We start from the raw sequence: 26222 nt of genomic DNA on the forward strand, positions 1-26222 counted from the left end.
AGGAATGATTTGCCTGGGAAGAGCATCTATGTTTAAAATATAAAAGAATTAGTGAACAGTGCTACAGCTCTAAAGGCTGGGATTTGACCATTTCCAGTGGCAGAAAGGAGGCCTCTTCTGCGGAGCCGGCGGACTAGCTTTCCTCCCTGGAAGGCCTACATTCCTGACCTTTGGCCCGCTCTTTTCACTCCCATACCAATGTGAGCAAAGAGAGATACTCCCCCCCCCACACACCTCCTAGAGACTTGGGGTGGCCTTTAGGTTAGTCCTTGACATGGGATCATCTGAAGTCACAAGTCATTCTCGAGTATGTCTGACTGTGTCGAGTGTTAGTCCAGCTAATAAGAGTCAGAGAGACGGATGCTCACAGCCCACAAACAGCATGGTTGATTCACCAAGCATCTTGTTTGTGTTAGAGAGTGAGATAAACTGTAGGAGCCTTCACCCATAAAACCGTCTGCAGTATTGAAAACAGGCTTCATAAAAACTCCCTGATGACCAGGAATGTACCCTTCCTACGTGGGATTGGCTGAAACCACTTTGGAAAACTTCAATTACTATGGGTTGTCCAGTTTTGCTCATGTGCAGTAGAGGGCGCTGTTGATACACATTCCATCAGTACGCTAATGACAGGTGCGCCCTGTTCACAGCTTTACTCAGACACTTAGCCCTGGGCTCCTTAACACTGAATAGTTAACAGGTGTGCCACGAGACGAACGTGGCTTACTCACACCGTTTGAAGGATAACATTTTCTTTGTCGGCATCCTATCGACTTCAGTTCTTACCATATAAGATTGGCTTTTCTCCTAAAGGGATTATTTGTTATTCATGCCAAGGATTAATGTTTGGTGTCTGAGAATCACTGTATTGGAGGAATGTCAAGACGTCTGAAATGAGGAAGCCCAAGACCTACCCACCAACTAGAAGAAAATTTAGACAAAGTGAAGTCAAATCCAACTCTCCCAAGAGATGAACTCACTAGGGCTGCAAAGGTACTGGTTTGGAAAATCATTCTTGGGTTTCCCCAAAAGCAATACAGTCATTTAGGGAAGAAAGCTGCCCCTATGGAAATCCCACCGTGGGGTGGGGGGCGGTGCATGAGTGTTTCCAAATGCCAAATATTGTAGGGATATTCACCCACTTAGAGACTGGGCAATAGATTGGCATTTCTGGAAGCTTGGAGCTTACAGAATAAGGGATGAATAAAGGACAGCCTGGACCACGAATAAAAGATGCCCTACAACCCATCACCCTTTTTCTTTCTTTTTTTCTTTTTTCTTTTTTTTTTTTTTTTTTGACATGGAGTCTCACTTTGTTACCCAGGCTGGAGTGCAATGGCACAATCTCGGCTCACTGCAACCTCCACCTCTGGGATTCAAGCAATTCTCCTCCCTCAGCCTCCAGAGTAGCTGAGATTATAGGCATGAGCCACCATGCCTGGCTAATTTTTGTATTTTTAGTAGAGACGGGGTTTCACCATGTTGGTCAGGCTGGTCTCAAACTCCTGACCTCGTGATCCGCCTGCCTCAGCCTCCCAAAGTGCTGGGATTATGGGCGTGAGCCACCACACCCAGTCCCTTCATCCTTTCTTAAGCAACAAGCTTCCGAGGCTGACTGAGCTTTGCCAGATCCTGCTTTGGCCATCTTGGGATGACCAAATTACCACGTGCATGAAGAAAGTACTAAGAATTGGGGGTCTATGCAGATATTTTGACCTTTTCTGGAGTCTAGGACCTTCACTGTCCTCGACAAACTTGCTTCTATTCTAGTTCTTCTAGCAGAGGAGGGCAGTGAATTCCCAAGAAGTTCCTGTGCTCCCCATGGCTCAAGGGCTTTGAAACTGGGGCTCCAGGCTGAAGGCTGACTCAGTGTCTCAGCACTCAGCAAGCCCCTCGGCCTCTCAGCTCCTTTACCCTCTGTCCACACAGTGTAGTGGATGGAGGTGCCAGTGAGAGGCTGCGAAACAAAGGTGGCTTTCACCCAGAGCCAGCTGAGAGGTGACGACCGTGGTGGCGGGGTCTGCAGCCCTGAAGCAGGGTTCCGTCCTGTGACTCTGAGCTCAAAAATGTGTGAAATTTCTTTTTGCTGGGTATTCTACATCAAGCGGAACCTGTTCTCAGAGAAACATTCCATTTCACAGACCCTAATGGCTTTCCTCTGTGCTGATGCATTAATGAGGCTCCGGCTCATTCTAATCAGAAGGAAGCCATGCAGATAATTGCCTGAATTTTTAATTCAGGGTTATGATAGGGGAATCAAAGTCACACTGCAGTTGCTGAGGCTGCCTCTAGTTCCAGGCCATTGACTTTTGCAATTTTCTTTGATTTCCCCCTCCTTGTCTCTTTCTCCCCACTCCCACTTTCTCTCTCCTTCTCTCTCTCTCTCTCTCACTCTCGCTCACTCTCTCTCTCTCAGGCTTGGTGGAGGCTGACAGTTTCAGGTTGGAGTGGAGTAGAGAAATAGGGGCAGCCCTTGGGGTCTCCCACAGTCTTTCTTCCTCCTCTTTTGCAATCCTTCCCCTCCCCCAAGAAAGCATGGCTCCTGCCTGCACCTGTCACCCCAGGGCTGGTTCTGGGAGAGTGCCCTGCAACCAGCCTTCCCACTCAGGGTCTCCGTGCCCGTAAGCAAAGACAGGAAATTTGCCCCAGGAGAGGATCTCCCTTGGCAATTTACTTCTCAATTCATCTGTTTTTAGGGCAGAGGAGAGAAATGATAAAGGGAAGGGAAAAAGAGATCAGGTGGCCAGAGCAGCTCAGAGTCTTCCGGTTCCTGGCAAAGGCCATTTGTTCTCCATTGGTGCTGAGACCAAGGGCAGATGGGAAGTTGGAGGAACCCAGGCCTGAGGTCCTTCTTGAATTAACTTCTTGCCTGACTTAGTCATCACTGAGTGCTAGAACTTTAAAGAACTTACAGAACCCTGACAACTACAGGTACTAAGACAGAGGTAAATGCAAACTGGCCACTAACCCACAAATTAAAAAAGGACCCAGAGGCTGGTACAGAAAGAGGCTCCCTGACGTTGGCCAGTCTGCCTGCCCAGAATGTCCAGGAAGTTGGGGTGACACAGAATTTGCTAGGGTGAGAGTCAGCAGCCTTCATGGCTGAATTCCAGCCAATAGTTACTTTCCAGTGACTATTCTTGCAAGGGAGGTTTCTTCTCCCAGCATGCTCCAGTGCTAGCTATAGCAACCCGTTTGCTACACGTTCACGCACATTTACCCTGGAAGCCGGCATCCCGCAGAGGGATTCTCTCCCTTCCCTACTGGTCTCCAAGTCACTGGGCACCACACACGTGGCCTCTAAGAGCAAAATGTATTTCCACATCTCTGGCTCTGTATATTGGTTCGGGATTCTTACTTTCAAGAAAAAGAAGATCATTTGCACCAGAACTGGGCATCTCCTAGGTGCCAAGGATGTCACATGCGCTCATTCATTTAACCAGTACAAGCACTGTGTGAAGAAGAGATGACCCTCTCGACTTTACAGATCAGGAAACTTGGGTTCACCAAAAAGGAACAAAGATTTTACTGCCACGGGCACCTCACCTTCCAGGGGAAGTCTTGTTTCGTGGAATCCAGAAATCCCTTTAAAGGTGCATTTCCAGGGCTTAGCAATGCTACTGATAATGCAGTCTCTCCAATTGCAGGCTACAGCTTTCAGAAATCAAAAGAGGCAGTTACCTTTATTATGCTTCTGGAATTTGACCTCCGCTGGGCTTTTGTTTCCTCAATAAAACATGGCCTCATAACTGAATAGCACCCCTCTCCCAAGAATGCCAACACAACCTCACAGACTCTGCAGTCATCCACACACTGATTCCTTAAGAGCATCCCGGCCAGGCGCGGTGGCTCACACCTGTAATCCCAGCACTTTGGGAGGCCAAGCTGGGCGGATCATGAGGTCAAGAGATAGAGACCATCCCGGCCAACATGGTGAGACCTCGTCTCTACTAAAAAATACAACAATCAGCTGGGTGTGGTGGTGCACACCTGTAGTCCCAGATACTCGAGAGGCTGAGGCAGGAGCATTGCTTGAACCTGGGAGGCGGAGGTTGCAGTGAGCTGAGATTGCACCACTGCACTTCAGCCTGGCGCCTGGCAACAAAGCAAGACTCTGTCTCAAAAAAAAAGAACATCCCAAAGAGAACTACCGTTCAACCCAGAAATCCCATGACTGGGCATCTACCCAAAGGAAAAGAAAATTGCGTTACCAAGCAGACACATGCACTCACATATTCATTGACATGTTATTCACAATAGTAAAGACATGGAGCCAACCTAGATGCCCATCCACGGTGGGTTGGATAAAGCAAATGTGGTACATAGACACCATAGAATACTATGCAGCCATAAAAATGAATGAAATCACATCCTCTGCAGCAACACGGATGCAGCTGGAGGCCATTATCCCAAGGGAACTAATGCAAGCACAGAAAACCAAATACTACATGTTCTCATTTATTAGTGGGAGCTGACCACTGGGTACATATGGACACGAAGATGGGAGCAGTAGACAGTGGGGATTCCAAAAGGGGTGAGGGAGGAAGGCAAGGGCTGAGAAACAGCTTAGGTCATTTTTTTTTTTTTTTTTTGAGACGGAGTTTCGCTCTTGTTACCCAGGCTGGAGTGCAATGGCGCGATCTCGGCTCACCGCAACCTCCGCCCCCTGGGCTCAGGCAATTCTCCTGCCTCAGCCTCCTGAGTAGCTGGGATTACAGGCACGCGCCACCACGCCCAGCTAGTTTTTTTGTATTTTTAGTAGAGACGGGGTTTCACCATGTTGACCAGGATGGTCTCGATCTCTCGACCTCGTGATCCACCCGCCTCGGCCTCCCAAAGTGCTGGGATGACAGGCTTGAGCCACCGCGCCCGGCCTTTAGGTCATTTTTTGATCTAAGGTAGCGTACTGTGCCCACTACCTGGGTGATAGAATTATTCATACCCCAAATCTCAGTGTCATGCGATATATCCACGCAACAAACCTGCACATGTACCCCCAAATCTAAAATAAAAGTTGAAATTGTTTCAGAAAAAAAGAACAGTCCATCTCTTCTAGAACAGTGGACCTCAGCATGGTGCTAGATTATTTTATGATAGCACAGGGTATCTCCAGGGACGTTTGTGAACCTCTGTTGAACTTTTAAAGGAAAATCAGTTACCATTTCTTTCTTTTCTTTTCAATTTTTATAGAGATGGAGTCTCACTTTGTTGTCCAGGTTGGTCTCGAACTCCTGAGCTCAAGTAGTTCTCTCGTCTCAGCTTCCAAAAGTGCTGGGATTACAGGCAGGAGCCACTGCATCCAGCCGGGTTTCTATGTCTTTTAATTTTTTTTAAAGGCATGTGCTTTGGGACACCTTTAGGCAGAGTTAGGGTTTCATTTATTCAATCAATCAGCATATATTTAATGAGCACCAACTATGTGCCAGATTGTGCCAGGCACTGAGTCCTGCCCTCCGAGGGGGCATCACAGTTGAGTAGGGTAAATGAATGCAGGCTGAGGGATGTGGCAGAGGGAAGCACAATCTGCTATGAACGAAATTGAAAGGAAATCCTGAAACCAAGCTAACGCCATGTGTAAACTCCGACAAAATTGAGAGTAACAGCAAGCACCCTTGTTCCTGAGGCCAGGGCATGGATCCATTCAGGGAGGAAAAACCCCATTCTAAACTTTGGTCTCCTCCCACCTCAAAGCCAGCTTTCCCTTAGCCCCCTGGAGACCCAGCCTGCTCCTCAGGTCCTGTGCATTCCAGCTCCAGCCCTATGAACTTGGAGTTAATGATTAAACCCTGTGGTAGTGCCGTGGCTGGAGGCCGAGGCTTTCTTGGGGTGAGCTGGGTGGCTCAGCCCTGGAAACTGCCGAGTTCCTGGCTTGGCTCCAGCCAGGGACAGGCCGGAGACAGATCCCACCCACACACCCACATGCAGCTCATTTTCAAAGTTGGCTGCAGTCTCAACAACCTCTAGTCATAGAACGTCCTGCGGCAAACCTAAGGCACTGTGGGACAGTGGAAAACCGAATGTAAAAGGAAATGCAAGTCTTGGGTGCAAATCCTGATCCTGCTACTAATTCACTGAGTGACCTTGGGGCAGTCTCCTCAGCTTTTCTCGCCTTCAGGTTCCTCATCTGTGACAGAAGAACGTTGGACCAGAACACGTCGTGGTCTCTTGCAACTCTATGCATTTGCTCATGCTGTTACATTTGCCTGGCACACCCTTCCTACCCCCTTCTTTTCTTTCTTTCTTTCTTTCTTTTTCTTTTTTCTTTTTTTTTTTTTTGAGACGGAGTTTCGCTCTGGTTACCCAGGCTGGAGTGCAATGGCACGATCTCGGCTCACCGCAACCTCCGCCTCCTGGGCTCAGGCAATTCTCCTGCCTCAGCCTCCTGAGTAGCTGGGATTACAGGCACGTGCCACCATGCCCAGCTGATTTTTTGTATTTTTAGTAGAGACGGGGTTTCACCCTGTTGACCAGGATGGTCTCGATCTCTCGACCTCGTGATCCACCCGCCTCGGCCTCCCAAAGTGCTGGGATTACACAGGCTTGAGCCACCGCGCCCGGCCCTTTTTTTCTTTCTTTCTTTCTTTTTTTGAGTTGGAGTCTCGCTATGTCACCCAGGCTGGAGTACAATGGCGCGATCTTGGCTCACTGCAACCTCCGCCTCCCAGGTTCAAGTGATTCTCCTGCCTCAGTCTCCCGAGTAGCTGGAACTACAGGCATGTTCCACCACACCCAAAAAATTTTTGTATTTTTTGTAGAGACGGGGTTTCTCCCTGTTGACCAGGATGGTCTGGATCTCTTGACCTCGTGATCTGCCCGCCTCGGACTCCTAAAGTGGTGGGATTACAAGCTTGAGCCACCGTGCCCAGCCCCCTTTTGTCTACTTACTCATCCTCCAAAGTGCAGCTGAGGGGTCACCAGCTTCAGAAAGCTTTTCCCGACCCTCTCCCAACAGGCTAAATGAGGTGCCCCTTCTTTTAGCTCCATAGCACTCTGTGTTTCCTTTATCATAACACTTTGCTGTTACTGTTTTTACAGGCATATTTTGAAGACATTGTGAGTTCAATTCCAGACCACTGCAATAAAGCAAATATGGCAATACGGTGAGTCACACAAATGTTTTGGTTTCCCAGTGCACTTAAGAGTTATGGTCACACTATACTGTAGTCTGTTAAGTGTACAATAGCATCACATCTTTTAAAAAGTACACACCCTAATTTTAAAACAGTTTGTTGCTAAAAAAAAAAAAAAAAAAAAAAAAAAAAAAAAAAAAAAAAAAAATTGCTGGCAATCATCTGAGCCTTCAGTGTGTTGAAATCTTTTTGCTGGTGGAGGGTCTTGCTTCTCTGTTGATGGCTGCTGACTGTCAGGGTGGTGCCTGCTGAAGATGGAGGTTGCGTGGCAATTTAAAAAAAAATAAGACAATGAAGTTTGTGACATAGATTGACTTTTCCTTTTACAAAAGATTTCTTTGTAGCATGCAGAGAAATTTTGGTAGCATTTTATCCACAGTAGACGTCATTTCAAAATTGGAGTCAATTCTCTCAAATCCTACCACCACTTCACCAAGTAAGTTCATGCGAAACAGTGTAACCGTGTTCCTGTTTCCCCACAGCCTCACCAGCATCTGCTGTTTTGTTGACTTTTTAATAATCACCATTCTGACTGGTGTGAGGTGGTATCGCATTGTGGTTTCGAAATGGTTTCTCTAATAATCAGTGTTGTTGACCCTTTATTCTTATGTTTGTTGACCACATAAATCTCTTCTTTTGAGAAGTATCTGTTCATATCCTTTGCCCACTTGTTAATGGGGTTTGGTTTTTCCTTATAAATTTAAGTTCCTTGTAGATTCTGAATATTAGCCCTTTGTCAGATGGATAGATTGCAAAATTGTTCTCCCATTCTGCAGTTTGTCTGTTCACTCTGATGATAGTTTCTTTTGCTGTGCAGAAGCTCTTTAGTTTAATTAGATCCCATTTATCAATTTTTGCATAGATTCTCACACAATAATATGGGGAGACTTTAACACCCCACTGCCAACATGAGACGGATCATCGAGACAGAAAATTAACAAAAATATTCAGGACTTGATCTCGACTCTAGATCAAGTGGACCTGTCAGATATATACAGAACTCTTCACCCAAAAACAACAGAATATACGTCCTTCTTGGCACCACATGGCACTTACTGTAAAATCAATCACATAATTGGAAGTAAAACACTCCTCAGCAAATGCAAGAGAACTGAACTTACAACAGTCTCTCAGACCACAGCACAATCAAATTAGAACTCAAGATTAAGAAGCTCACTCAAAACCACACAACTACATTGAACAACCTGCTCCTGAATGACTCCTGAGTAAATAATGAAATTAAGGCAGAAATCAAGAAGTTTTTTGAAACCAATGAAAACAAAGAGACAATATGCCAGAATCTCTGGGATGCAGCTAAAACAGTGTTAGCAGAGAAATTTATAGTACTAAATGCTGTAGCAAAAGCTAGAAAGATCTCACAATGATAATCTAACATCACAACTAAAAGAACTAGAGAACCAAGAGCAAACAAACCCCAAAGCTAGCAGAAGACAAGTAATAGCCAAGATCAGAGCAGAATTGAAGGAGATAGAAATTAAAAAAAAAAAAAAAAAAAAAAAAAAACCCTTAAAAAAATCAATCCAGGAAGTAGTTTTTTGGAAAAAAAAAAGTAATAAAATGAATAGACTGCTAGCTAGACTAATAAGAAAAGAAAGAAGAATCAAACAGACATAAGAAAAATGATAAAGGGGGCATCACTGAAATATAGCCATCAGATAATACTAAAAACATCACTATGAAAATAAGCTAGAAAATCTACAAGAAATGGATAAATTCCTAGACACATACACTCTCCCAAGACTGAACCAGGAAAAAGTTGAATCCCTGAGTAGACCAATAACAAGTTCTGAAACTGAGGCAGTAATAAATAGCCTACCAACCAAAAAAAGCCCAGGACCAGACAAATTTAGAGCTGAATTCTACCAGAGGTACAAAGAGGAGCTGGTACCATTTCTTCTGAAACTATTCTAAGCAATTGAAAAGGAGGGACTCCTCCCTAACTTATTTTATGAGGCCAAAGTCATTCTGATACCAAAACCTGATACAAAAAAAGAAAACTTCTGGCCAATGTCCCTGATAAACATCGATGCAAAAATTCTCAATAAAACACTGGCAAACCCAGTCCAGTAGCATGGCACATCCAAAAGCTTATCCACCACGATCGAGTCAGCTTCATCCCTAGGATGCAAGCCTGGTTCAACATATGAAAATCAATAGACATGATTCTTCACATAAACAGTTTAGACCAAAACCACATGGTTATCTCAATAGACACAGAAAAGGCCTTCCATAAAATTCAACATCCTTTCATGTTAAAAACTCTCAATAAACTATGTATTGATGAAACATACATCAAGACAATAAGAGCCATTTATGAGAAACCCACAGCCAATATCATACTGAATAGGCAAAAGTTGGAAGCATTCCCCTTAAAAACCAACACAAGACAAGGATGCTCGCTCTCACCACTCCTGTTCAACACAGTATTGGAAGTTCTGGCCAGGGCAATCAGGCAAAAGAAAAATAAAGCATATTTAAATAGGAAGAGAGGAAGTCAGACTGTCTCTGATGGCAGATGACATGATCCTATATCTAGGAAACCCCATCACCTCAGCCCGAAAGCTCTTAAGCTGATAAGCAACTTCAGCAAAGTCTTAGGATACAAAATCAATGTGCAAAAATCACAAGCATTCCTATACACCAACAATAAACAAGCAGAGAGCCAAATCATGAATGAACTGTCATTCGCAACTGTTACAAAGAGAATAAAATACCTGGGAATACAGCTAACAAGGGAAGGGAAGTGAGGGACCTCTTCAAGGAAAACTCAAACCACTGCTCAAGGAAATCAGAGAGGACACAAAGAAATGGAAAAATAGTCTATGCTCGTGGTTAGGAAGAATCAATATTGTGAAAATGACCGCACTGCCAAAGTAATTTATTGACTCAATGTTATTTCCATTAAATGGCCATTGACATTCTACACAGAATTAGAAAAAAACTACTTTTTATACTGTATTTTAACACTGTATTACTTAAGTTATTTTGCTTGGGGTTAAAATGGCTCAGGTAGAAAAAGCAGTCCAATTCATATTAAGGCAATGTACAAAACTAAATAAAATGTGTACAGAGAATTGTCTTTTAGAAAACTAGATTTGTTCTTTTATTTCTCCATCTCTACAGAAAGAATTTGGACGTCTTATTGCAAGGCAGTCTCTATTGTGTCTTTTTCTGTGGTGTCTTCCAAGTGGAGCACTAGTTTGATTATATGTTTATTACAATTTGTAATAAATTGAGAAGATAGTGTCATATGTATGGAGAGAAAGCTATATCATGATATTGCAACAATTCAATCACATCTTCAGGCTCTACTGTTTTTTTAGAGGCAGGGAGGAGGGAACGAGCTCCATTTCTAATTCCGGTTCTCTTGCCATTGTCACCACATCTGCAGTGACTTCCTCCACTGAAGCCATGCATGAGGGTTGGCATCAACTTCTTCCAAATTCTTGTTAATGTTGATATCTTGACCCTGTCCCATGAATCATGAACGCTCTTAATGACATCTAGAATGATGACTCCTTTCCAGAAGGTTTTCGCTTTACTTTGCCCAGATCCATCAGAGAAATCACTATCTATGGCAGCCATAGCCTTATGAGATATATTTCTTAAAAAATAAGATTTGAGAGTCAAAATTACTCCTTGATTCATGGACTACAGAATGGATGTTGTATTCGCAGGCATGAAAACAACATTCATCTCCTCGTACATCTCTGTGAGAGTTACTGGGTGACCAGGTGCGTTGTCAATGGGCAGTAATATTTTGAAAAGAATCTGTTTTTCTGAGTGGTAGTTTTCAACAGTGGGCTTAAAATATTCAGTAAACCATGCTGTAAACAGGTGTGCTGTCATCAAGCTTTGTTATTCTATTTCTAGATCACAAGCAGGGTAGATTTAGTATAGTTCTTAAAAGCCCTAGGACTTTTGAAATAGTCAGTGAGCATTGGCTTCAACTTAAAGTCACCAACTGCATTGGCCCCTAACAAGAGAATTCACCCTGTCCTTTGAAGTTTTGAGGCCAGGTATTGACTTCTCTCTAGCTATGAAAGTCCCAGGTACCATCTCCTTTTAACAGAAGGCTGCTTGGTCCACACCGAACACCTGTTGCTTAGTGTAGCTGCCTTCATCAACGATCTTAGCTTTATCTCCTGGATAACTTGTTGCAGCTTTTCCACTTACACTTTTATGTTATGGAGATGATTTCTTTCCTTAAGTCTCATAAACCAACCTCTGCTAGCTTCAAAACAAAATTTGCAGCCTCCTCACCTCTCTCTGCCTTCAAAAAATCGAAGAGAATAAGGACCTTATCTCTGGCAAAGTTTTTGGCTTAAGGGAATGTAATGGCTGGTTTGATCCTCTGTTCAGACCACTCAAACTTTCTGCGTATCAGCAACAGGCTGTTTCCCTTCCTTATCACGCATGTGTCCACTGGAGTAGCACTTTCAATTTCCTTCAAGAACTTTTCCTTTGTCTTCTCAGCTCGGCTAACCGTTTGGTGCTTGTGGCTTTTACATGCCTTTCTCACTAAGCTTAAGCGTTTCCAGCTTTTGACTTGAAAAGAGGGAGATGCAACTCTTCCTTTCACTTGAACACTTTGAGGCCACTGCAGGGATTATTAGTTGGCCGAATTTCAATATATTGTGTCCCAGGGAACAGGGAGGCCCAACGAGTGGGAGAGGGATGGGGGAACAGCTGGTTGGTGGAGGAATCGGAACGCACATATTTAACGATTAAGTTTGCTATCTAATATGGCGTGGTTTGTGGTACCCCAAAACAATTGCAATAGTAAGATCAAAGGTCACCGATCACAGATCAACAACACACATATAATAATATGAAAAAGTTAGAAATATTGTAAGAATTATCAAAATGTGACCCAGAGACAAAAAAATGAGCATATGCAGTTGGAAAATTTGCACCAATACAGTTGCTCAATGCAGGGTTGCCAAAAACCTTGAATTTGTTATTTTTAAAAAAAAATGCTCAGTACATGAGAAGCGCAATAGAACAAGATATTAGCCTCACTCTCAGCCCTGCCCCACCCCCTACTAAACTATAAGCTCCTGAAGACAGAAGTTTTTCTCTATTTTTGTATCCTCAGGGCACTGCACAGTACCTGGCATTAAGTGTATGTTCAGAAATTTTAAGTTTCCTTCAGTTAGAATCATTGTGTTAATGATATTTGTGAATTTACTAATACCCTTTTATTTTGTGTTTTCTTTTTATCTTTACATCTTTGCTCCTTTTTTTTCTTTTCTTTTTTTTTTTTTTTTTTTTGCATTCTGCCAATTGATCATATTATTTTTCTTAGTTAGTTTGAAAGTTTTACATTCTATTTCTACTCTTTTAGTGGGAACCCTTAAATTTTTAATATAAATACTTGTCCTAATTAGTCTAAAATTAATGAATATATAAAACCTTGGGACACTTTAATTTGCCCTTCCCAAAACCCTACTGTGTCCTAGTAATTTGTTTTCATTTTATTTTTAAACCCACCAAATTTGTTCTTTTAAAAAATGTTGGCCAGGCACGGTGGCTCAAGCCTGTAATCCCAGCACTTTGGGAGGCTGAGGCGGGTGGATCACGAGGTCAAGAGATCGAGACCATCCTGGTCAACAGGGTGAAACCCCGTCTCTACTAAAAATACAAAAAATTAGCTGGGCATGGTGGCGCGTGCCTGTAATACCAGCTACTCCGGAGGTTGAGGCAGGAGAATTGCCTGAACCCAGGAGGCAAAGGTTGCGGTGAGCCGAGATCACGCCATTGCACTCCAGCCTGGGTAACAAGAGCGAAACTCCATCTAAAAAAAAAAAAAAAAAAAAAAAAAAAAAATGTTATAGGCCAGGTATAGTGGCACATGCCTTTAATCTTACCCCTTAGAGAGACTGAGGTGGGAGGATCGTTTGAGCCCAGGATTTTGAGACCAGCCTGGGCAACATAGAGAGACCTCATCTCTACAAAAAAAATTTTTTTTAAATTTAGCCAGGTGTGATGGCCCCTTTCTCTAGTCCCAGTTACTCAGAAGGTTGAAGTAGGAAGACATCTCTACATATACATCCGGGGTGCCTGGGGTTCTGCATCTTTTCTTTTCTTTTCTTTTCTTTTGAGACAGAGTCTCACTCAGTCACCCGGGCTGGAATGCAGTGGCGTGATCTTGGCTCACTGCAACCTCCGCCTCCAGTTTCAAGCAATTCTCCTGCCTCAGAGTAGCTGTTAAAAGAGGGAGAAATTGCAATGACGGGGGGGGGGGGCTGGCCATCTGCCTGTAAATTTTCACACCCGTAGCTGGTGGTGTTCTAGAGAGCCCCTTCACTACACTTCTCCAATGCCACCAACCTGCTGTTTTTATTTTTAAAGAGGAAAAAAAAACCCTATTCCAGTAATAATCTCATCTACATTTAATTAGATTGCCCTGGGCACTTTTCTTTCACTGGCAATGAATGCAGACTATAAAGAGTGTCTAGGGCCCTCAGGCCACAGTCACTTCCTGCAAGCGAATTGGAGATGGGGTCCCCCAGCCTGCTTAGAGCGGAGTGGTGCCCAGGGTCTGCACACCAAAACTGACCCTGAACTCCCCAAAGCGTCCTTTGAAATGGGGTAGGAAAGAGAACAAAAATGAAGGACGTTCTCTGAAGGGGCCGCACATATTCTGTTGACACAAAGGGCCCAGCAATCCGATTCTGTGTATTTAATCCTTTCTTCCTTGAAGATTGACGAGAAGAAAGCAGCTAAACTGAGTGGAGTGCTACAAAATCCACAGGCCCTAACCCAGTGCACGGTCAGAGGCAGAGCAGCGGCCTGCACAGCAGAGCTCCAGCAACCCTCAACGTTAGCATGGGGTGGGGGTACGTTCAGAGAAGGAGGGACCTCAGCAGTTGCCTAAAACCAAGGTCCAGCAAGGAGAAGAGAGGCCTGGCCTGCAAATACTCATAGGATGTGTTCAATGCATTTAAAATACAGCAATGAGCTGGGTGCGGTAGCTCATGCCTGTAATCCCAGCACTTTGGGAGGTCGAGGAGGGCAGATCAGCTAAGGTCAGGAGTTCGAGACCAGCCTGGCCAACATGGTGAAACCCCATCTCAACTAAAAATACAAAAATTAGCTGGGCGTGGTGGTGGGTACCTGTAATGTCAGCTCCTTGGGAGGCTGAGGCAGGAGAATTGCTTGAACCCAGGAGATGGAGGTTGCAGTGAGCTGAGATCATGTCACTCCACTCCAGCCTGGGCAACAGAGCAAGACTCCATATCAGGCGTCCCCAGACTTTTTACACAGGGGGCCAGTTCACTGTCCCTCAGACCATTGGAGGGCCGCCACATACTGTGCTCCTGTCACTGACCACCCATGAAAGAGGTGCCCCTTCCTGAAGTGTGGCAGGGGGCTGGATAAATGGCCTCAGGGGGCCGCATGCGGCCCGAGGGCCGTAGTTTGGGGACGCCTGCTCCATATCCAAAAAAGTAATTAATTAATTAATTATAGGAATTTTTTTTTTCTGTTAAATACCCTTGGCATATTGTCACAGAGAACTTCAGAACTGATTTTTGAAAGCTCAAAGCGGTAAACCATCAGGCACCAGGAACATGGCCGCCCTAGCAGTGAGCCCCCACTGCGGAAGGCATCAGAATCTGGGGAACGAGTAGCAATTTGCCCCCAAATTACATTGTGAGGTAATGAGAGAATCAGTCCCCGAATCCACCTCAAGCAATTCTCAACTCAGTGTTCTGTCCACCCCATTCAAGAGAGGTGCTAGAAAACATAAAATATAGCCGGGCGCGGTGGCTCAAGCCTGTAATCCCAGCACTTTGGGAGGCCGAGGCGGGTGGATCACGAAGTCAAGAGATCGAGACCATCCTGGTCAACATGGTGAAACCCCGTCTCTACTAAAAATACAAAAAAAAATTAGCTGGGCATGGTGGCTCGTGCCTGTAATCCCAGCTACTCAGGAGGCTGAGGCAGGAGAATTGCCTGAACCCAGGAGGCAGAGGTTGCAGTGAGCCGAGATCATGCCATTGCACTCCAGCCTGGGTAACAAGAGTGAAACTCTGCCTCAAAAAAAAAAAAAAAAAAAAAAAAAAGAAAACATAAAATATAAATGAAAACATCACAGCACTGAACTTCACTCCCACACAAATATGAAAATAAGACACGGGCACTGAGGTTTATTGTTTGACCAAGTGAACCAGTAGTTTCAGTGTATTATAAAAGTCAAAATTAGGGCCAGGTGTGGTGGCTCACGCCTGTAATCCCAGCACTTCAGGGGCCAAGGAGGGTGGATCACCTGAGGTCAGGCGTTCAAGACCAGCCTGACCAACATGGAGAAACCCCGTCTCTACTAAAATTACAAAAATTATCTGGGTGTGGTGGCGCGTGCCTGTAATCCCAGCTACTCAAGAGGCTGAGGCAGGAGAATCGCTTAAATTCAGGAAGCAGAGGTTCTGGTGAGCCGAGATCGCGCCATTGCACTCCAGCCTGGACAACAAGAGTGAAACTCCATCTAAAAAAAAAAAAAGTCAAAATTAGAAAAACTTGTTTTGAATAATTTAATGAATTCCCCAAGAAAAGAACTAGAGAGGCAGTGATCAGAGCAAGAGAGTTAACCCTAAATGCAAGACTTAGGCAGAATTTCCACTTTAGGTTTTAAGCCGGATATAAATTTTGGAAGAATCGTGGTTTAATATCAAATACTTCATCCCTATAGGAGTACATGTGTTAACAAACACACTGATAGTAAATAGCTGCCCTTTGCTGGTCTGTCACTATGCCCAGCCTAGTTTCCATTACTTTCATACTGTCTTCAAACTTCTGGCCTCCAACATCAAAAATTCCACAAACTGCAGCCTCTGGTTTCCTAAAGAACTACTTACTACTGACCTGTGTTACTAACATCACTAGTCGCTCACCTTCTTTTGCTACTAGCTTTGGATCGAATACTAATTACATTGCCAATGATTAAGTGAATTCGTATCAGCTTTCTAGAAGGCAAATTGGCGATACATGTCAAAAACCACAAAAATGTCTATACCCTTGGGCTAAAAAAAAAAAAAAAATCCCACTCCTGGAACTTTTCTTCAGAAGAGAAGTCCAAAGGAGAAGAGATGTTATAAAAGATGTCCATCATGGCATCATCGAGAACAATCCAACAGTAAGGTCAACAACAGCACATCTCTAAGAACAGCTACCATTGGCTGAAGAAATTCTCTGCCAGGCCTCTACATGCTTTACTTCTAAACCTCACGGTAGCTCTGCCACGTCTGTGTGACCTCCCACTTCACAGATGAGAAAATAGGCTCAAAGCATAAGGCAATAATGGAACCAAGGTCACGTGAGTAGTAAGTGTCAGAAGCAAGGCTTGAACCCAAGGCTTTGTGACTCTGATATCGCTGCCTGCTCCATTCACCGCTGTGACTGCTTGCAGCCGAGATGCTGGAGCACTCAGTCCCGGGAACAAGCCACGATGCGGTAGCTTCCATGATAAACAGGAAGAAGCAGCAGCGTCAACAAAGCCTTCCTGGACCGGGCGTGGTGGCTCACACCTGTAATCCCAGCACTTGGGAGGCTGAGGCAGGTGGATCACTTGAGGCCAGGAGTTCAAGACCAGCCTGACCAACATGGTGAAACGCTGTCTCTACTAAAAATACAAAAATTAGCCGAGCATGATGGCACACATCTGTAATCCCAGCTACTCAAGAGACTGAGGCAGGAGAATTACTTGAACCCAGGAGGCAGAAGTTGCAGTGAGCTGAGATGGTGCCACTGCACTCCAGCCTGGGCAACGGAGTGAGATTCCATCTCCAAAAAAAAGAAAAAACGAAAAAAGAAAGAAAAAGCATTCCTGAAATAACATCATTCGAGAAGGAGATTAAATTAAAACTGTAGTATGATTATAATTGTTATTAAAATATGTGTAACATTTAAAAGTGATCACTTGTAAAGGGAAATAATTGGGCTAGCACTTGGTGGTGGGGAATGGGTGGGTGCTTTATTCTATTTATATTTCCTTAAATGGTGTTATACTAATAGCTTAATAGCAAGCCTTAAAAAAAAATAAATAAATAAAGACTGACTTGACCACTGTCTTGAGCTGAATAAAAGCATGTGAGCGTTTTTCTCTCTCTCCTACCTTTGGGTGACTTCTCTGCCCTCCCAGTTCTCTCTCGGTTTCATGATGCTTACACCTTGCTGAAACCACAACTTCCCCCCAGAGGGTTGCTGAGCACCCAGGAGGGAGTCACTGCTTGGTCCTTTTCAGTAGAGGTGAGAGGATGTTGGAATCATGACATCACTATTCAAATGGTGAAGGAGAGAGGGAGAGCACCAAACAAACTCACAGGCCAAGGAGAACACCAGTGGGCTTTTATGGCTTTGTTTATGGGAAGTGCCTCACCAACTGAAAGGTCAGGAGTTGACGTGTCCAATGGCACTGGAGCATTACATGAAATTGCAAGAGTGGGACCTTATAAAAATTCATAAGCTCACAAAACACCCTCTTGACTATTTCAGTTAGGGGTACAGTGGCCAGGATTCTGTCAGACTCCAGAAAAAAATGAAGCAGCCGCATCCTGAGCACCCCAGCACTGTCCTAAAACAATGTCCTCAGCATTGTTCTAGGTCCTTCTAGAAAAAAAACAAAAAACAACAAAAAAAAAAACCATGCATTGGGTACTTACCGTATGCCCATGCTTTGTGGAGCTCCTCCTGTGTTAACTGATTTCGCCTGCATGAGCAATCCTATCATAGACATTATTGACTTAGAGATGAGAAAACCAAGGTTTAAACTTACAGTATAACTATAATTTTCATTAACATGTGTGTAACAGCTAAAACATGATCACAGAGGGAAATCGTTGGGGTAGCAATTTTTTTTTTTTTTTTTTTTTTGAGACGGAGTTTCGCTCTTGTTACCCCAGGCTGGAGTGCAATGGCGCGATCTCGGCTCACCGCAACCTCCGCCTCCTGGGTTCAGGCAATTCTCCTGCCTCAGCCTCCTGAGTAGCTGGGATGACAGGTACACGCCACCATGCCCAGCTAATTTTTTGTATTTTTAGTAGAGACGGGGTTTCACCGTGTTGACCGGGATGGTCTCGATCTCTTGACCTCGTGATCCACCCGCCTCGGCCTCCCAAAGTGCTGGGATTACAGGCTGAGCCACCGTGCCCGGCCGGGGTAGCATTTTTAAATGCGGTTAAAAAAGCTTGCCCAGCTGAGAGTCAAGCCCAGGTCTGCCTGACAACGATTACCGCGTGCGGCAGCCTCTCACACCACACACCCCGACGTCTGTTTCAGCCACTCCTCTCAACACCCTGTGTGGCTCTAAGCCCTGCCTCCTTTATCTGGTGGACACAGCCTTCCACCTGCATGATCAGATCTGAGTGAAAGCTTACCAGGCTTCCAGCCTTCTCCGTGAAAGAAAAGTGTTTCATGATGGCCTTGGGCACTAGATGGACCCAGTTTGGCATCGTGACTTCTGCATTCGGTAACTTCAGTAAGTCACCGAATGTCTCTGAGTCTCAATTTTCTCATCTGCAAAATGGGAGTCCCACGCTCGGTGGTGGGGGCTGGAGTCCAGCACAAAGCCTGATCACAGTGGGGGTATTTTCACATGGTCGTCCCTCCACTGTGGAGGAACCACCAAGGTCCAGCCCTCCCACTCCAGTGAAGCTGCTGTGAGACAGTCGTTGGTCATTAGAAGTGCTCTCTAAATAGTGAAGGATGAGCAAGAGGTCCAGCGGCCCCTCGCTGAAAAAAACTAATTACCCAGGATGTTCCTCCAGCCGCTACCTTCGCCATTTCCTTCCCCTCCTTCCAAGTGATGCCACCAAGCTTTGCCCGATCCATCCAGCAGTGAGATGTTTCTTTCCTTTGATAGGACTATCCATTCCCTAATCTCCTAAGATGTTTGTCTTAATCCTCATTGTACCTACTCATTGACTTCCTCATTTTACCCCTTTTCCAAGCTCACCAGATTCTCTGTGCCTCAACTGTTCCACACTGCTCTTTGTATCTCCTGTAGGTGGCAAACAGAAAATTCCAGTAGGGTCCATGACACAAGGGCTGTGACCACATCCCCAGGCCCAAGCACCATGCCTAGCCTATAGGAGATGTTCAATCAATGTGAGATATGTGGGTGAATGAATGAATGAATCATTAACAGGTTAGTTTGTATGGCCTGAGTGGAGAGTGTGTTATCCAACATTAGGTTCTTGCAGAGGACCTATTGTTGGCTGTGAGCGGAGACTCACAAGACAGGTCTGCCAGGTTCCCTGGGAGGCAGGGCCAATCACGTGCAGCCTTTCTGTTACACGTTTCATACATACCAAGCTTGTCCAACCCATGGTCCATGGGCCACATGTGGCCTGGAACGGTGTCGAATGCAGCCCAATGCAAATTTATAGACTTTCTTAAAACGTTACGAGATTTTTTTTGGAATTTTTTTTCAGCTCATCAGCTATCATTAGTGTTAGTGTATTTTATATGTGGCCCAAGACAATTCTTATTCCAATGTGGCCTGGGAAAACCAAAAGATTGGACATCCCAATATATATCATCTCATTTAATCCTCTAAAGAACCCTATCCATGCAAATGGAAATCTCATCTTACAAAGAAGACTCATCCAGTTACCCAGCAAGGTGGGGATTCTAACCCAGGTCTCCCTGACTCCAAAGCCAACGTTGCTTCCTCACACTAGTGGTTAAATGCATGGGCTCTGATGCCAGACAATTTGAGTTCATATCCTGATTTGCCTCTTACTAGGAGAGGGAACTATGACAATTCAAAGGACTCCCAAGTCCTGATTATCTTATCTGTAAAATGAGGATAATTATATTTCCTTCTTTAAGAGTTGCTGTGAGAATTACATGAGTTAATATAAGAAAAATATCATGAGCCAAGCACACAATAAGTCTTCAGTAGCTACAGTTAACAGCAGCAACAATAGCAATAGTAGTAGTGGTGGTAGCAGTTGTAGGAATGGTATGAGCAGTGGTAGTAGGAGGGGTGGTATTAATAATGGTAAGAGTGGTATTAATAGTAATAGCAGTGGCCAGGTGCTATGGCTCACACCTGTAATCCCAGCACTTTGGGGGGCCAAGGCAGGAGGATTGCATGAGGGTAAGAGTTCAAGACCCCATTTCTGGAAAAAATGTTTAAAACTTAGTTAGGTGTGGGCCGGGCGCGGTGGCTCAAGCTTGTAATCCCAGCACTTTGGGAGGCCGAGGCAGGTGGATCACGAGGTCGAGAGATCGAGACCATCCTGGTCAACATGGTGAAACCCCGTCTCTACTGAAAATACAAAAAATTAGCTGGGCGTGGTGGTGCGTGCCTGTAATCCCAGCTGCTCAGGAGGCTGAGGCAGGAGAATTGCCTGAACCCAGGAGGCGGAGGTTGCGGTGAGCCGAGATCGCGCCATTGCACTCCAACCTGGGTAACAAGAGCGAAACTCCGTCTCAAAAAAAAAAAAAAAAAAAAAAAAAAAAAAAAAAAAAAACTTAGTTAGGTGTGGTGGCATGCACCTGTAGTCCCAGCTATTTGGGGGCTTGAGCTCAGGAGTTCAAGACTGCAGTGAGCCATGATTACACCACTGCATTCTAGCCTGGGCAACAGAGCGAGACACCGTCTCTTAAAAAAAAAAATAGTGGTAGGGGTAATATTAATAGCGGTAGTAGCAACGGTATTAACAGTGGTAATAGCAGTGGTATTAATGGTGGTGGTAGTGGCAGTAGCACTGGTCATGTAGTGGTAACATTTGTGGTATTAACATAGGCTGTAATGGTTGTGGTAGTCGTAGTGATGTTAACAGTGATAGAAGTGGTGGTAGCAGTGGTGGTAGTGGTTGTAGGGGAAGGTATTAGTCGTGGTGGCAGGAATTGAGTGGTGGTAGTAAGTAGTCATAGTACCGGGGTGATTTTAATGTTCACATGCCCTGAAGGCATGGTGGTAATTTCAGGATGTCAGATGGGCTTGTTAACTTAAGGTACTTCCACTCTGGGAGATGCGGTGAGTATAGCGGTGGGAGAAGGGTACCACGGAAATCTGCCTTCCGGGGGCCCAGCTGTCCCAACGAGCAGGAGAGCTGCAATTCCCAAGCATAGCCACAAGGCAGCACCAATGATTTGGCACTCGGGACACGGGAACACGCCCAGGGAAAAGTAGGTGGCTCAGGAGCTGGGAGAACCCTGAGGACCCCACAGGAGACTCCGGGCAAATGAAGGAGAGTTGGCTGGCTGAGCTTCAGAGATTATCTGATGCTTGGGGTTTAAGACAGACATCAGCAGAGCAAAGCCAGCCACAGGAAAGCAGGAAGGGAAAATGCAAAATGGGATGGGAGCAACCGGGGTGACCCCAAAACTGGGGTTCTCAACTTGTTTCCACCTGAGTGACGACGTGGGGACAGGGTTCACGTGTGCCCCTCACTTCCAGGGGTGGGTGGGCGCAAATGGGCCACACATGACAAGCAGTTCCCCTTTCTCTCTCTCTCATCAGGACCCTCTATGATGTGGTGGGTGTCCGAGAGTTTGAGGACCACTGATCTGGACCGGAACTTGGTGGCCAGAGGACGCAGAGAGAGACTTTAAAAGGTACAGTCGTCTTTCAAGGAGCCACCTACACACAGAGGACTAGAGAGGCTGGGGATGGGCTGTGGTTGTCAACGCTAAGAACATGGCTTTAGGCTTAGGGTTAGTAAAAGGTGCCCAGATTCCAATTCTGGCTCTACACTTTTCTGTTTTTTTTTGTTTTTGTTTGTTTGTTTGTTTGTTTGTTTGTTTGTTTGTTTTTAGAAATCCACATAGAAGAAGTCTATGTGTTCTGGCTCTACACTTTCAGCTATGTGACCGTGGGCAAGGAGATAATATTAGTACTGGTAGGTTTGTCGTGCGGAGTAAATGAGATGATATATTTAAAGTGCTTAGCATGTGCCTGATGGTAACTACAGTTAACTGCTCAAAAGAGGGCAGCTATGACTACTACCATCATTATTATTACATGGGCATGATGATGGAGCAAGCTGGCTTTTAAATCCTCTCTCTACAATCTCATCAATATTACAGGATCTTTTACAGAACTGTCTTGTATTTTGCTCAAGATATGTTATGCATGATAGAACTGGCCTCCCAATGAGATTTCCAGGTCCCTGAGAGTAAAGCTATATGTCTCTTGACTTTTGGACAATTCCAATGATAACTCTGGACACAGAGTAGTTGGGTGATCAATACGCCTCTCCATTGGTCTGTTATAAAATTGGTAGCCTGTAAGTTTTCCAGCATGGTGCCTGACAACACAATGCAACCATCATTTGCTAAGCACCTGCTGTATGCTGAGAACACTGGGATGGTCTGCTTTGGGGAGACTGTCTTATGCATCCCTGTCTTCTCACTGCTAAGCTGTGACTCCGGGGGAGTCCACAGAATCTCTGCCTCCCCCTCCACTCTGAACAAACTGACCCCACTTCTGGGCAGAAACACTGGCATGGAACGGAAGAGACAGTACAAGAAACTAACTTGGTTCAGTGAATTTAGGCATTTGTTTTTCAAGTTCACAAGACCATTTCCTGAGGGACTAGACAAAATTGTTATAAAAGTCACCGTGACACTGAAGGAAAGGAAGAGAGAAAGAACAGAAAGTCCTGCTTAAGTGAACTCAAGAGAGGCCAACGGGTGAAGGTCCACATTAAATCTCTTCCCTGGCTTCCTTGGCCTCACTGCTGTTTCTGCCTTATGGGTCCGTCTCCTCATCTGGAACATAAGGGTACGAAAGCAGTGGGTGGCCATGCTCATTCGAGCACCCTGGACGTAGCTCCATGTGGAGACTCACAGTGGCAGAATTCTGACTGCTATTAATTCACTAACTCCCTGCATGGCTGGGACCCCGGAGCCACTCATCCCCTCTGCCCCTCAGCTTCCCCAAGTGCAGGTGACCTCCAAGTTTGTCCTGGCTGACCTTTAAAGGCCTACCCAGCCAGGACCCCAATGCTGTTTCTCAGGTTCTGCCCAGATCTGCCTGCTCTGCTCTCACTCCTAACCCAGCACCGTTTGGGGTTTGAGTGGTGAGTGAGTTTCACTTCCTTTTCTTTCTCTCGATGGCAGGCAACTTTCATGATGACATCCTCCTCCAGAGATGGTCTGGGACACAGTTCTGGTGGGTGGAGGTGCACATGGCTGTCCCTTGATACAAGGGACTGCTGTTGTCCTTTGAGAGTCACCACCCGACTCCGTGTGGTAGTTTTCTCCAATGCAAAATGGGAGAGCATATTTCCTTTTTAAGCAGCAACATTACCCTTAAGGAAACCTTGAAGGGCAGTTCTATTACTAAATATCTCAAGCAGAAACTTTGATAAATGGCTTCTTTTCTTTTCTTTCTTTTTTTTTTTTTTTTTTTTTTTTTTTTTTTTTTTTTTTTTGCAAATTACAAATTGAATAGCCTTCTCTCCTCCTGGGCTCCTGCACTCTCTTCAACCCAGCAGCACAGGGGCACTTTCAAGGGTATTTACCTCTTTGAGATAGGGAAAGGTGTACCATTCATTAATATGAACTTTCTCCCTCACCCTGATTCACCCTCCATTTCATTGCTGGCTGAAGGACTCCCATACAACCAGACACGTTTGAGTAATTAATACTCAGTAAGTTGAATGGTTGACCTTCAACAGCTGGGTGGCTCCCGAAACTGAGAGGGTTGTCTGTGAAGGCAGCGTCTTGGGAAGCAGTCCAGGATGGCACCTGAGGGAGACTTCCTCATTAAACTCAAAGAATGTGGGATGAGAGCAGAAGCTGGCATGACTGCAGCCTCACCCAAGCCTCTGCGGAGAGCATCTGGGAACTGGGTTTAGGTGAGAGTCAGTGAGAAATGAGTGGTCATACCGCACCTCAGAAGAGTGAACATATGCCTGAGATTGAAAAAAAAAAAAAGATCTACTCTGCAGATCAGGAAGAAATGAGGCCCTAATACCTGTCAGGGGACAGGGAATGAATATCCTTCATTCATCCGTACGAAAAACATGCATTAGGGCCAGGCAAGGTGGCTCACACCTGTAATCTTAGCAATTTGGGAGGCTGAAGTGGGTGGCTCACTTGAGATCAGGAGTTCAAGACCAGCCTGGCTAACATGGTGAAACCCCTTCTCTACCAAAATGCCAAAAAAATTAGCCAGGCATGGTGGTGCACACCTATAGTCCCAGCTACTTGGGAGGCTGAGGCAAGAGAATCACTTGACCCCAGGAGGCAGGAGTTGCAGTGAGGCGAGATGGCGCCACTGCACTCCAGTCTGGGCAACAGAGCGAGACTGTCAAAAATATATATATATTGAGACCTACTAAGTGCCAGGCATTGTTGTAGACACTAGGGTTTTACGGTCTTGAACGAGCCAGAACGTCCCCTCCCCAAATGAAACCCTGCCTTTGGGGGCCTTACATTCAATTTGGGAAGATAGATGACAAATAAAATGAACTGGTTCAATACATCGTTTGCCAGACAGTGATAAGTGTTTAGAAGGAGAAAGGAGGCAGAGCTCCAGAGTGAGGCTGGAAAACATCATGTAGGAGATGAGCGGTAGTTTAAATAAAGGTGGGCAAGGGAAGCCTCCGCAAGGAGATGGCAAATTAGCACACACTTGAGGGAGCTGAGGAGCGGGCTCTGCAGACATCTGGGGAAGAGGGTCCCAGGGTGGGGAAACTGCATGTGCAAAGGCCCTGGGGCAGACGTGGTCCTGATGTGTTCCAGGAACAGCCAGGAGGCCTCGTGGCAGGAGTCAAGTCCATCTCACAGGGCTTTTGCTCACAGTGAAACCGGAAACCATTGGAGCATTTATCAGCGGAGAAGGGTAGGATGTGGCTTCTGACTTAGCAGGATCCCTCTGGCTACCGTGTGGAGAAGAGACTGTGGGGAGCAAGGGAAGATACGGAGGGACCAGATGAGATGACAGCAAAGATGCCTGGCGTGATGGAGAGGAAATTGATGGAGGTGCCAAGAAATGGTCAGATCCTGGGTTTGTGTTGAAGGAAGGCCGGCGGATTTGTTGAAGGAGTAGACTCGGGGGTAAGAGAAAAGCACAAGTCCTTGGTTCTTGTTCTGGGGCCTGAGCAGCTAGAAAGATGAAATGCCCATGTATGGAACTGAGAGAGGCTGCAAGAGGGTTGAGCAAGAAAATGGGAAGCAGCGTATGAACAATGTCGGGAGGGGACATGTGGCATGCCTGCCCCACCTAGGAGCGTTAAGGAATCTTACAAAACCCTGTCAGCCGGGGCATGCGGCAAGCAGCCCTGCAGGTGAGGGAACGTTTTCTTGAGTCAGAGCACCTGGTTTCATTCAGGTCCCTCATCTGCCACTCTCTAGCGAAGGGATTTGGGACACATCATTTAATCAGCCTGTGCTGCAGTCTACTCATCTCCAAAATCCCGGGGTGTGTGTGTGTGTGTGTGTGTGTGTGTGTGTGTGTGTGTGTGTGTATACACATATATATGCTTTATAAAACGCAAAACATTACACCCAGAGGCAGAGGTACAGTGAAAGGAGATTAGATGTTGGAACCGAAAGAGCTACAGCCCCTTCCTAGCTACATGATGTTGGGAGAGTTTCTTTTCTTTGGAGACGGAGTCTTACTCTGTCACCCAGGCTGGAGTGCAGTGGCGCCATCTCGGTTCACTGCAACCTCCACCTCTTGGGTTCAAGCGATTTTCCTGCCTCAGCCGCTCAAGTAGCTGGGATTACAGGCATATACCACCATGCCCATCTAATTTTGTTTTGTTTTGTTTAGTAGAGACAGGGTTTTACCATACTGCCCAGGCTAGTCTCGAACTCCTGACCTCAGGTGATCCACCCCCCCTCGGCCTTCCAAAGTGCTGGGATTAAAAGCATGAGCCACCACACCCAGCCAATGTTGGGCAAGTTTCTTAATCTCTCAAAGTCTTGGTTTCCTCATGTGTAAAATGGAGATAGCACTGCCTATCTTACAAGATTGTCGTGAGAGTTTCAGAGATAAGGCTTTTAAAGCATCTAGCAGAGAACTAGGTACACAGCAGGAGCCCGATATATTATAGCTCCTATTACACATAAAATATTATTATAGGTATATTTATTTGTGTGTTGCCC

General features: G+C 45.4%; 2 long non-coding RNA genes across 2 annotated transcripts in view; one reads left to right on the top strand and one right to left on the bottom strand.

Annotated features, from left to right (window-relative positions):
* The first annotated feature begins 496 nt into the window (after positions 1 to 496).
* LOC120366757 (uncharacterized) overlaps positions 497 to 26222 on the top strand; it is a 38102-nt gene continuing 12376 nt past the window's right edge. Inside the window, exons 1-3 of the long non-coding RNA XR_005581324.2 lie at positions 497 to 993; positions 7036 to 7100; positions 21625 to 21719. This is a non-coding gene — a long non-coding RNA (uncharacterized LOC120366757). The remainder of the gene's footprint in view (positions 994 to 7035; positions 7101 to 21624; positions 21720 to 26222) is intronic.
* LOC141581770 (uncharacterized) overlaps positions 15297 to 26222 on the bottom strand; it is a 34749-nt gene continuing 23823 nt past the window's right edge. Inside the window, exons 2-3 of the long non-coding RNA XR_012514501.1 lie at positions 17813 to 17873; positions 15297 to 15639 (exon numbers count right to left, since the gene is read on the bottom strand). This is a non-coding gene — a long non-coding RNA (uncharacterized LOC141581770). The remainder of the gene's footprint in view (positions 15640 to 17812; positions 17874 to 26222) is intronic.

Source organism: Saimiri boliviensis, chromosome 17, assembly GCF_048565385.1.
Source record: "Saimiri boliviensis isolate mSaiBol1 chromosome 17, mSaiBol1.pri, whole genome shotgun sequence".
NCBI lineage: Eukaryota > Metazoa > Chordata > Mammalia > Primates > Cebidae > Saimiri > Saimiri boliviensis.